Source organism: Photinus pyralis, unplaced genomic scaffold, assembly GCF_008802855.1.
Source record: "Photinus pyralis isolate 1611_PpyrPB1 unplaced genomic scaffold, Ppyr1.3 Ppyr1.4_LG1, whole genome shotgun sequence".
Classification (NCBI taxonomy): domain Eukaryota; kingdom Metazoa; phylum Arthropoda; class Insecta; order Coleoptera; family Lampyridae; genus Photinus; species Photinus pyralis.
Window position 1 is genome coordinate 66919168 of NW_022170249.1, and position 12770 is coordinate 66931937.

At 55.3% G+C, this 12770-nt stretch overlaps 3 non-coding genes across 3 annotated transcripts; all 3 read left to right on the forward strand.

Annotated features, from left to right (window-relative positions):
• The first annotated feature begins 3241 nt into the window (after window positions 1–3241).
• On the forward strand, window positions 3242–5383 carry LOC116160709. Its single transcript, XR_004143297.1, has one exon. It is a non-coding gene; the product is annotated as a small subunit ribosomal RNA (ribosomal RNA).
• A 556-nt stretch (window positions 5384–5939) lies between these two features.
• LOC116160732 lies at window positions 5940–6100 on the forward strand. Its single transcript, XR_004143317.1, has one exon. It is a non-coding gene; the product is annotated as a 5.8S ribosomal RNA (ribosomal RNA).
• Window positions 6101–6476: 376 nt separating this feature from the next.
• Window positions 6477–10781, forward strand: LOC116160716. The gene has a single exon (XR_004143303.1). It is a non-coding gene; the product is annotated as a large subunit ribosomal RNA (ribosomal RNA).
• Window positions 10782–12770: the final 1989 nt, after the last annotated feature.

Below are 12770 nucleotides of genomic sequence, written 5' to 3' on the forward strand. Positions count from 1 at the left end.
TATATATATATATATATATATATATATATATATATATATATATAACTGTAGTAACTTTTGATTTAGTGGCCCAAGTCGGTTCATATTCCAGTGGAACTCGGGCGGGACTTTACGGAAGCGCAGGTATACGACGGGACGAACTAAATCACTCCTAGGGAGGCTCAGGTTTACGCCGGGGTATTTGCCACTGTTTCTCCCTGTCCCCGGGCGGGCGGTAAACGGCGGGAGTAGATGTAACTCTCTTAGTAAACTCGTTAAACGCGGGTAAACGGCGGGGGTAGGTGTAACTCTTGTGAAATGGTAGGTATATGCCTCGACTAAGTACAACTCTAATTCTATTTAACCTACTACCTACCTAAAGGGTAGGTGGGCTGGGTTCACGCCCGCACCATTTGACCGTCCCTACCGTCGCAACCGGTGGGTTATTTATTTCCCTCCCCTCCGCCACGACGCGCTTCCGAAGGGACGCCGAGCCAGCGGCTGTTAATGATTTGACATTTCAGGGAACTCGGCGGGTCTCGAATGCGGCGCGCTCGGACGGCCTCAATTCAGCGGTGCTCGCGATAACCCGCCGAGTTCCCCTGAAATGCAGAAGACGGCGAAACTTCGAGATCCGCTGCCGTCGCTTCTACGGTCGCAACCGTGGTCATTTTCTACCCTCCACGACACTCGGCGACGCCGCGCACCCGAAGGGACGCCGAGCTAGCGGCCGTTGACGGTTTGTCATTTTAGGGGAACTCGGCGGGTCCCGAATGCGGCGCGCTCGGACGGCCTCAATTCAGCGGTGCTCGCGATAACCCGCCGAGTTCCCCTGAAATGCAGAAGACGGCGAAACTTCGAGATCCGCTGCCGTCGCTTCTACGGTCGCAACCGTGGTCATTTTCTTCCCTCCACGACACTCGGCGACGCCGCGCACCCGAAGGGACGCCGAGCTAGCGGCCGTTGACGGTTTGACATTTTAGGGGAACTCGGCGGGTCCCGAATGCGGCGCGCTCGGACGGCCTCAATTCAGCGGTGCTCGCGATAACCCGCCGAGTTCCCCTGAAATGCAGAAGACGGCGAAACTTCGAGATCCGCTGCCGTCGCTTCTACGGTCGCAACCGTGGTCATTTTCTCCCCTCCACGACACTCGGCGACGCCGCGCACCCGAAGGGACGCCGAGCTAGCGGCCGTTGACGGTTTGACATTTCAGGGGAACTCGGCGGGTCCCGAATGCGGCGCGCTCGGACGGCCTCAATTCAGCGGTGCTCGCGAAAGGGCGAGTCTCCCTTAAACGCAATAGACCGCAAACCATTGGCGACTGTTACCCTCCTTGATACCGACACAATCCTTGATAATTTATTACGTTCCATGCCATGGCGGGCCGCTGTACGGAGTACTTTAATCCGACACTTTGTTCCTTAAATAGTGTTTAAATAAGGAAAATCGCGTTCAAAAAATCCAATTTTTCCCAACGCGGCCGCGTACCGTAAATAGAACCGCCAAAGTACGAAACTCCGATGCCCTCTCCGCTTCCACTAATACCGCCGCGCGATAGATGCACGAATCTCCCAGCGCGGCCGCGTTACGCTCCGACTCCTTTTTAAATCACGCCGAAGTACGAAACTCCGATGCCCTCTCCGCTTCCACTAATACCGCCGCGCGATAGATGCACGAATCTCCCATCGCGGCCGCGTTACGCTCCGACTCCTTTTTAAATCACGCCGAAGTACGAAACTCCGATGCCCTCTCCGCTTCCACTAATACCGCCGCGCGATAGATGCCCGAATCTCCCAGCGCGGCCGCGTTACGCTCCGACTCCTTTTTAAATCACGCCGAAGTACGAAACTCCGATGCCCTCTCCGCTTCCTCTAATACCGCCGCCCGGCCCGCGTCCAGTTCTCCAAGCGCGGCCGCGGCTCAGGTTCCGATAGAGAATGCGTGTCGAAGTGTAAGTCTCCGCTGTCTAATCTGTGTAATCGGCGTGATTTATAGGTATCGTTTTCATTGCAGCGGCCGCGCTGCTATTCGAGGCGCGCGCTCGGTTTTCAACGTACGGAGAACGGACGGATACGCGTAACCACCCGCCGAGGTCCCCTGAATGTCGATCAACTATATTATGGTACTGGGTCTGTTCGTCGAGAGACGGCAGATACGTACTTCGAGCTTCTCGCGAAGTGTTTCAAACCAATTTGAACAATTCGCACCGCGGCTCGACGTCTTTTAAAAGACGATCCAGCTTTGCAGAAAGTTCTCCGCTTTGCGCCAGCAGCGATGTTTATCGTTTCTACTTTCGCCGTAGACTACGAAATATTGTTGGCGTTTCAGCGGCAGGACCGGAGCGAAGTACGGAGATCTTGCGAGTCCTTCGTTTTGCGCGCGACTCCTCGTTCATACCTTTGCTTTTGGACGGACGAGCCCGCGTCTTCACGGACGGATCTAGCGAGGTAAAAGGAGTGTCCGCACTCCGCTCCGAAATTGCGCTACCGCATGGGCGCACGTGTCCTTCGCTGACGATACGTGTGTCGGGGCGCGACCGTTCCGGGAGTCGTTCACAACGGCTCTCTCGGTCGGTCGCCCGGCGACCCCGCGTACCCAAGCCGTCTCTTATGCATGACCGTGGTCTGCGCGCCGTCCTGCGGCGCGCCGTACCGAATGCGGTCGACCAGATCGGCGAGTCGTCTTACGAGACGTACCGCACAAACGCACAATGCAAATGCTCGCCTCGTTCCGAGCGAGGATAGGCCGCATTCCCGCTGCGCCGCGGAATTTTACGGCAAATAGTATCTCGAACTGGAAAGTTTAGACTGTAGGCCCGGCGACCGAGCGATGCGAGGTCCCGGCGTCCTAAAGACGGCAGTATTAGGATGCACAAACGAAATCGTAACCCCGCATAGGCGCGAGTGCGAATTGCGCCGGAGTTTTAGATTTCTCCTCCTTCTCGGAGTTTAGGGTCGACGACCCGCGCGCGCCGCGTCTTTTGCTTTCACGCGCGCGTTCGGCGTCGTCCCGCACACACAACAAACCACCGACTCTCGTTTGAGCGCGGCGAGCTTCGCTCTTAGGAGCGTGCGGACCGCACACACGAGACGAAGCGGTCTTCGGAGAGTCCGCGTCTCGTCCCCCTCGCCCTCGATCCGTACGGCGGCTGCGCTGCCGCCGAATAGAGACCGGGCGTGCGGCGGCGGGATCGACGACGACGGCTCCCCGTACCGCGACCGACTCGCACCGGTCCTCGCGACCGGGCGCGGCGTCGAGCAGATCCCTGGTTGATCCTGCCAGTAGTCATATGCTTGTCTCAAAGATTAAGCCATGCATGTCTCAGTACATACCAAAATAAGGTGAAACCGCGAAAGGCTCATTATATCAGTTATGGTTCATTAGATCGTACCAACATTTACTTGGATAACTGTGGTAATTCTAGAGCTAATACATGCATACAGAACTCCGACCGGAGACGGAAGGAGCGCTTTTATTAGATCAAAACCAACACGGGCGGCGGGGGCCGGCGGCGCCTCGCGCGTTGTCGCGTTCTCGCCGTCTAAACATAGCTCGCACGACGAATCTGAATAACTTTATGCCGATCGCACGGTCACGCACCGGCGACGCATCTTTCAAATGTCTGCCTTATCAACTTTCGATGGTAGGTTATGCGCCTACCATGGTTGTAACGGGTAACGGGGAATCAGGGTTCGATTCCGGAGAGGGAGCCTGAGAAACGGCTACCACATCCAAGGAAGGCAGCAGGCGCGCAAATTACCCACTCCCGGCACGGGGAGGTAGTGACGAAAAATAACGATACGGGACTCATCCGAGGCCCCGTGATCGGAATGAGCACACTTTAAATCCTTTAACGAGGATCAATTGGAGGGCAAGTCTGGTGCCAGCAGCCGCGGTAATTCCAGCTCCAATAGCGTATATTAAAGTTGCTGCGGTTAAAAAGCTCGTAGTCGAAATTGTGTCCTCGGCCGCCGGTTCGTCGCTCGCGACGCCAACTGGCGCGCACCGCTGGACGTCCAGCCGGTACAACGAACTCGCCTACGGGGTGCTCTTAACCGAGTGTCCAGGCGGGGGCCGGCAACGTTACTTTGAACAAATTAAAGTGCTTAAAGCAGGCTAAATTGCGCTCGCATACACGCGCATGGAATAATCGAATAGGACCTCCGTTCTATTTTGTTGGGTTTTTGTGGAACGACAGACGGAGGTAATGATCAATGGGGGCGGATGGGGGCATTCGTATTGCGACGTTAGAGGTGAAATTCTTGGATCGTCGCAAGACGGACTTAAGCGAAAGCATTTGCCAAAAACGCTTTCATCGATCAAGAACGAAAGTTAGAGGTTCGAAGGCGATCAGATACCGCCCTAGTTCTAACCATAAACTATGCCAGCTAGCGATCCGCCGAAGTTACTTCTATGACTCGGCGGGCAGCTTCCGGGAAACCAAAGCTTTCGGGTTCCGGGGGAAGTATGGTTGCAAAGCTGAAACTTAAAGGAATTGACGGAAGGGCACCACCAGGAGTGGAGCCTGCGGCTTAATTTGACTCAACACGGGAAACCTCACCAGGCCCGGACACCGGAAGGATTGACAGATTGAGAGCTCTTTCTTGATTCGGTGGGTGGTGGTGCATGGCCGTTCTTAGTTGGTGGAGCGATTTGTCTGGTTAATTCCGATAACGAACGAGACTCTGTCCTGCTTAATAGCCGAAAGAACGCACGGAGGCGCACGCCCGGCGGCGCGCTTCGCGCGTAGTCGTCGCGGTCGTGTCGTCGTCGTTCGTTCAAACACAGGCATCTCGAAGGCCGGCGTTCCTCGCGTGCCTCCCGCGCGATCAAACGTCTCCCGGCGCGTCGTACCTCGGTGCGGCGCGTACGTCGCCGTCCGGTCGCCCAGCGGCCGCGTCGGAGCGACGGGGGACGCGCGCGGGCGACGGTTGCACGAGCGCACGGTTCTTACACTGTCTGCGGACAAACATATCTTCTTAGAGGGACAAGCGGCTCGAAGCCGCGCTATAGAGAGCAATAACAGGTCTGTGATGCCCTTAGATGTCCTGGGCCGCACGCGCGCTACACTGAAGGAATCAGCGTGTGCGCAGATAGCCCTCGGCCGAGAGGCCCGGGTTATCCGCTGAAACTCCTTCGTGCTAGGGATTGGGGCTTGAAATTCTTCCCCATGAACGAGGAATTCCCAGTAAGCGCGAGTCATAAGCTCGCGTTGATTACGTCCCTGCCCTTTGTACACACCGCCCGTCGCTACTACCGATCGAACGATTTAGCGAGGTCTTCGGACCGACGCCCGTCGGCCTACCGTCGACGGACGCGTGGGAAAGTCGACCGAACTTGATCGTTTAGAGGAAGTAAAAGTCGTAACAAGGTTTCCGTAGGTGAACCTGCGGAAGGATCATTAAAGTTCTTTCGTACGGAAGCGTAGACGCCCGACGTCGTCGCTTATCCGCGAAGAGCGAAAAACACTGACCGAACCGACGACGGAGACGCGCTCGCCCGCTCGCCCCCGATGATCGCCTTCCGGCTTATCCGCCGCCGCGTTTCGCTGCGCGGTGTCGATATCGGAACGGCGTCTCGGCGCGCGCGCGGTGGGCTCGTTCTTCGTCGTCGGTATTTTTTTCCGGCGAGAGCGAACGCGCCGTCACGGACGGGCTCCCGGACGCGCCACACGACCACGTTGTGTGCGCGTCCTGCGCGGGATCCGTTCGGCGTTCGCGATCGCCGGGTTTCGAGGTGCGCGAAGGGGATGATCGCCTCTCGCACGCGCGCGCACGCACGCTCTCGCGTTTCGATCGAGAATTCGACGCGGTCCGTGCCGCGCCGGCGGAGGCGTTTTGCGTTTCCTCGCCGCGCCCTCGAGCACAAAGCGCTGTCCGACACGCGGAGGGGCGAGAGCTCCGCGCGCGGAACTTTTCTGAAAAGGAAAAAAAAAACTGTAAAACACCTAAAACAAAGACTACCTCGAACGGTGGATCACTCGGCTCGTGGGTCGATGAAGAACGCAGCTAAATGCGCGTAGTAGTGTGAACTGCAGGACACACGAACATCGACAATTCGAACGCACATTGCGGTTCGGGAAACGCTCCGGCGTTCCGGGACCACGTCAGACTGAGGGTCGTCCTCAAAATAGGCCGCGGGGTTTTGCGCTCGTCTTCGCGATACGCGAGCGCCCCCCGACGTGTCCTGAAAGACTGCGGCGGTGCGCGCGCGCCCTGGCGGCGCGCACATCCGCGATTATTGGGAGCCTCGCGGCGCGCCTCCGCGCGCGTCGCGTCTCCTCGAGACGAGTCGGGCCCGCGCGGCGAAAACCGCGCGACGTCCGACGACCCGCATCGACTGCAGCGCGCGAGATGCTCGGGATAATCGCTTGCGGTCGACGTGTCGACGACGTGTCATAGTAGACCTTCGAGTCTCGCGAGACGTTCGTCGGCCGGTGCGACCCTATCCCTGCGCTCGCGCCCGTTCGACCGATCGCACAACACAAAACCAAAAGACGACCTCAGTTCGGGCGAGATCACCCGCTGAACTTAAGCATATTACTAAGCGGAGGAAAAGAAACTAACAAGGATTCCCTCAGTAGCGGCGAGCGAACAGGGAGGAGCCCAGCGCCGAATCCCACGGTCCGCCAGGGCCGATCGGGAAATGTGGCGTTAAGGAGGATCCGCAAGTCCCGACGTCGCGATAGCGTCGCGTCCAAGTCCTTCTTGAAAGAGGCCGAACCACCCGCAGAGGGTGCCAGGCCCGTAGGACCGTCGCCCGGCGTTGGGTCGGATCTCTCCCTAGAGTCGGGTTGCTCGGGATTGCAGCCCTAAGTAGGTGGTAAACTCCATCTAAGGCTAAATACGACCACGAGACCGATAGCGAACAAGTACCGCGAGGGAAAGTTGAAAAGAACTTTGAAGAGAGAGTTCAAGAGTACGTGAAACCGTTCGGGGGTAAACCTGAGAAACCCGAAAGATCGAAAGCCGAGATACAGCGTCCGCGCCGCCGGTGCAGCGGCGACGGCGTGCACTTCTCGGCCGGTAGGACGTCGCGACCCGTTGGGAGTCGCCGACGCGTAATGGGGTACGTTCGGGAGGCTCGAGGCGGCGCGGCGGGACTTGTTCCCGTCGTCTTTGCGGCCCCTCGAACCCGACGCGTCCTCGCCTAGCGTTCGGCACGCCCGACGCGACATTCAAAAACAGAACGATGCGTTCGTTCGGCGGTTGCGCTTTTGCGGCGCGCCCGGCTTCGTCGTCGCGCTCACGCGCCTCGGCGAATGTTCTCGGGCGTGCGCGCCTAATCGGCGCGCACACCGACGTCCGATCGTCAGCGACGCTTTTGCTTTGGGCGTTTTCAGGACCCGTCTTGAAACACGGACCAAGGAGTCCAACGTGCGCGCGAGTCAATGGGAGCAAACAGATAAACCCAAAGGCGAAGCGAAAGCGAAGGTCGGCCGGGGGCGGGGGGCAACTCTCGCATCCCGTCGGCCGTTGGGAGGATGGGTCGCGCTCGTCGCGATCCCGCACTCCCGGGGCGTCTCCGTCAGGCATCGTCGTCGACGTTTGCGCGTCTTCGTTCGGTGCCGGAGGCGCACCTCTAGCGCGCACGCTGGGACCCGAAAGATGGTGAACTATGCCTGGTCAGGACGAAGTCAGGGGAAACCCTGATGGAGGTCCGCAGCGATTCTGACGTGCAAATCGATCGTCAGAACTGGGTATAGGGGCGAAAGACCAATCGAACCGTCTAGTAGCTGGTTCCCTCCGAAGTTTCCCTTAGGATAGCTGGCGCTCGCTTTGCGAGAGTCTCATGCGGTAAAGCGAATGATTAGAGCGAATCGGGGTCGAAACGACCTCAACCTATTCTCAAACTTTAAATGTGTGAGATCTCCGGCTTGCCCGACATACGAAGCCGCGAGATCGGATCTAGAGTGCCAAGTGGGCCATTTTTGGTAAGCAGAACTGGCGCTGTGGGATGAACCAAACGTGAAGTTAAAGCGCCCAAATCGACGCTCATTGGAAACCAGAAAAGGCGTTGGTAACTCAGGACAGCAGGACGGTGACCATGGAAGTCGGAATCCGCTAAGGAGTGTGTAACAACTCACCTGCCGAAGTTACCAGCCCTGAAAATGGATGGCGCTTAAGCGTCGTGCTTATACTTCGCCGTTGGCGGCAAGGGCGTCGCTCCCTCGGGTGCGGCGCGAAGAGAGGCCCCGACGAGTAGGGGGGTCGCGACGGTGAGCGCAGAAGGACCGGGCGCGAGCCCGTCTGGAGCCGCCGTCGGCGCAGATCTTGGTGGTAGTAGCAAATACTTCAGCGAGCACCTGGAGGACTGACGTGGAGAAGGGTTTCGTGTGAACAGCAGTTGCACACGAGTCAGTCGATCCTAAGCCGCTAGGCGAAAGCCGACGTCGATGAGGCGCAGACGATCGCGTATGCGAAGGGGCCGGCGTCTCGCGCGCGCCGCGCCCTTTTTGTGTATCACAGTTCGCGCCTCAAGGGCGAAAGGGAATGCGGTTCCTATTCCGCAACCCGGCAACGGAACCGCCATTATTCGGGCCCTCGTAAGAGAGTTCGTCTGGGTAACCTAAAACGACCCGGAGACGCCGTCGGGAGGTCCGGGAAGAGTTTTCTTTTCTGTATGAGCGTTCGAGATCCATGGAAGCCCATAGTGGGGAGATATGGTTCGGAACGCGAAGAGCACCGCAATTGCCGCGGTGTCCGGATCGTCCCCTCGGACCTTGAAAATCCGGGAGAGGGCTACGAGGAGCCGTGCCGGCTCGTACCCATATCCGCAAAGCCGGTCTCCAAGGTGAATAGCCTCTAGTCGATTAGAATAATGTAGGTAAGGAGTCGGCAAATTAGATCTCTATAACTTCGGGACAGGATTGGCTCTGAGCGGTCGATGGGCGTGTCGGGTATGGCGCGGCAGCGGACGACGGCCAAAGACCGGGACGAACGGGCGGCGTTCGCCTCACTAGCAGGGGGCGTTCGTCGATATCCGACCTTCGGTTACCGCGTTCGCAGGCCGCGCCGCGAAAAACGTTTCCAAGAATGCGCCCCGCGCTTAGCGGTTTGTCGACTCCGGCGACGCCCGTTGGCCTCGGCCTTTCCCTAGTCGCGAGTAATACGGCTTCGTGATGCTACGGACGGTACCCCCTTCGACCGCCGACAACGCCGACTCAGAAGAACTGGCGACGGACAAAGGGGAATCGACTGTCTAGATTAAAAACAAAGCATGCGATGACCCCAGAGGGTGTTGACCAATGTGATTTCTGCCCAGTGGGCTCTGAATCTAACGTGAAGAGATTTCGGAGGAAATAAGGCGCGGGTAAACGGCAGGGTGAGTAACTAAGACTCTCTAAGGTAGCCAATGCCTCGTCATCTAGGTATGTTGGACGCGCCAGAAATGGATTAACGAGATTCTCAACTGTCCCTACCTACTTTATCTAGCGAAAACCACAGCCAGGAACGGGCTTGGAAAAATTAGCGGGGAAAGAAGACCCTGTTGAGCTTGACTCGTAGTTTGGCACTGTAAAGAGACACGAGAGGTTGCAGCATAGGTGGAGACGGGACGTGCGATCGACGCCTCGAGCGGCCGATCCCCCCGTCGGCCGAATGCAATACTCACTAACTCTCGTCGGTTTCCTTAACTTACTGGCGACGCGCGCGGAGCGCGTGCTCGCAGTTCGCCTTACGGGCGATCGTGCGGTGCCACGACGTTCTCGCATCAAAAGACGCACCTCGTCGGTCGCGTGTTATCGTAACCGGTCGGCGCGCGACGACGGTAGCGTCATCACGGTGCAGACGGAGCAACGAGGCGAGTTCGCTCCGCCGTGCGCTCCTGTGCCCGTGCGTGCTGCCCGTCCGTCCGCCGGAGACAAAGTCGCAATCATGCCTCGGTCCGATCCCGATTCGAGACACCGCCAGGCGGGGCAGTTTGACTGGGGCGGTACCATCTGTCAAAGAATAAACGCAGGTGTCCAAGGCCAGCTCAGCGAGGACAGAGAACCCTCGCGTAGAGACAAAAAAGGGCGAAAATGTGGCTTGGGCCTATCCCGATGCCTTATAAGCATCAGGGACCGCGAAAGCGGGGCCTATCGATCCTTTTGGCTTTTAGGAGTTTTAAGCAAAGAGGTGTCAGAAAAGTTACCACAGGGATAACTGGCTTGTGGCGGCCACAAGCGCTTCATAGCGACGCGCTTTTTGATCCTTGATATCGCTCTTCCTATCAATTGCCGAAGCAGAATTCGCCAAGTGGTCGGTTTGTTCATTCCGCGATCGGGGCAACTCGTGAGCTGGGTTTAACCGTCGTGAGACAGGTTAGTTTTACCCTAACTGATGACTATGTCGTTGCGATAGTAATTCTGCTCAGTAACGAGAGTAACCCGGCAGAGGTCAGGACAATTGGTTAAGCCACTCGCCCGAGGGCGTGGTGCAGAAAGCTACCATCGTGGGACTAGCCTGAACGCCATCTAAGGCCGCATCCCGTCTAGACGAGGGTGCCAACGATGCCATCTTAGGAGTTTCGGGAGTCGGAAGGCTCGATAACCTCCTTAGGGCCGCTCGGTCGCACGCGTTTGAACGACCGCGGTCGCCAGAGCCTTTAAGTCGCGCGGGGCACCGTGCGTGCGCGAACGGGATCTCTCCGTTACGCGTGCACGCGCCTCGTCCGCGATCGACTTAGGGGTGACGTTCGATGTTCGAAACTCGGAATCGTCTGTAGACGACTTACGTAGCTTGGCGGGGCTTGTAAAACGGTAGAGCAGTTGAGCGCGCTTGCGATGCTGTTGAGACCAGCCCTTAGCTTGGGGATTTCGTTCGCCCTTAGAGGGCAACCCGAGACCCCGCGTCTTCTATATTTTGAGAAAGGAGGAAGTAGAGAAAGAAAGAAAAGGAAGAGAAGAAAGAAAGGAAGCGAGGTCTCTTCTCGCGTTCCTTTCTTTTCTCTCCCATCCTTTCCTTCTCTACCTTCTCTTTTTTTTGCTTAAATGGTGTGAAGCTCCGCTGTCGGTTTTGGCGATACGTGCGATAACGAAGCTTGAAGGCGAGGCGACGTTACGGAGATAGAGAAGGCGCGAGTACGAATCCCCGTTGTGGCTTCACAATTTCGAACGTCGACTGGTAACACAGAGTGGACGAGGGCTCTCGGCCTTCCTTTTCTAAGTTATTCCGCGCAAGCTCAGCTGTTGTCATGCCGTGATGGAAATCAACTAACCTCCTCTAACCTACCCAAGCCATAATCACGGAGGCCCCACAGTCCACGCAGAAAAATGAAACCGAGCCTTTTCGCAGTCTCTCTTTGGAGGGCCTAAGCGAGACAGTTGCAAAAGTTGAGTATTACAAGACCAACGCAATCGCTGCCTCGAAGACCGAGTGAAATCTAAAGGCTGCCACTGCTTATAGAGCATGATCCGGCTGGGCTTTTTCCCCTTCCGTTCGTTTCGCGTTTTAGGTTTAGGGTAGGTTTTAGGTAAAGTTTGTAAGGTTTGTTGTGGGTTGGGTGGTCTGGGTCTAGGTATAAGGTAGGTAAGGTTAGGTTAGGTTTAGGTTAAGTTTAGCGTATAAGGTTAGGTTAGGGTAGGTTAGGTTAGGTTAGGTTTAGGTTAGGTTAGGTTGGTTTAGGTTATGGTTAGGTTAGGTTTAGGTTAGGTTAGGCTTAGGTTAGGTTTAGGTTAGGTTAGGTTAGGGTTAGTAAGGTTAGGTTTAGGTTATAGGTTAAGGTTACGTAGGTTAGTTTAGCGTTAGGTTTAGTAGGTTAGGTTAGTTAGGGTTAGGTTAGGTTAGGTTCAGGTTAGTTAGCGTTAGGTTTAGGTTAGGTTAAGGTTAAGTTAGGTTAGGTTAGGTTAGGTTAGGTTAGCGTTTAGGTTTAGCGTTTAGGTTAGGTTAGGTTAGGTTAGGTTAGGTTAGGTTAGGTTTAGTTAGGTTTAGGTTGGTTTAGCGTTGACGTGGTTAGGTTAGGTTTAGGTTAGGTTAGTTAGGTTCAGGTTGTTAGGTTAGGCTTAGGTGTAGGTTAGGTTGTTAGGTTTAGTTAGTAGGTTAGGTTAGGTTAGTTAGGTTTAGGTTAGGTTATTATAGGTTTAGGTTAGGTTAGTGTTAGGGTAGGTTAGGGCTAGGTTAGGTCTAGGTTTAGGTTAGGTTGGAGGTTGATTAGGTTAGTTTAGGTTAGGTTAGGTGTTAGGTGTTATGTTAGGTTAGTAGTTCAAGGGTGGTTAGGGTTAGGTTAGGTCAGTTTAGGTAGTTAGGTTAGGATAGGTTAGTTAGGTTTATAGTTAGTACGGTTAGGTTTAGGTTAGCGTTAGGTTTAGGTTTTAGGTTAGTAGGATTGTTAGGTGTTAGTTTAGTATTAGGTTAGGTTAAGGTTAGGTTAGTTAGGTTAGGTTTAGGTTAGGTAGTGTAGGGTTAGAGTTAGGTTAGGTTAGTTAGGTATAGTTAGATATATAATATAATAATACCATTTATTAATTTAATATATATATGTATATATTTTCGAAATTTGTGTTTTAAGTCCATAACTTTTGATTGAGAGTCTTGATCGAAAAAGTACGAATCGTTTTGGATCCACGCACCAAAATTAGCTGAGAAAAAGCGTTTTCCTGAGAAATTTGTGCAGTCGATTTTTGGTAAAAAAGGAAGGTAATAACTGCCTTTTTTTTTGAGGCCGGAAAAAAATTGTCTAGACCGACCGGGAAAAACCATTTTCTTATAGAGTTTGGACCCGTAAGAATCCATAATTTCAAACCCAGGGAAGGGTCCAAGATTGACTTACTAGAATAAAAAGTTACCAGCCCTTGCAAACTTTATATTGTA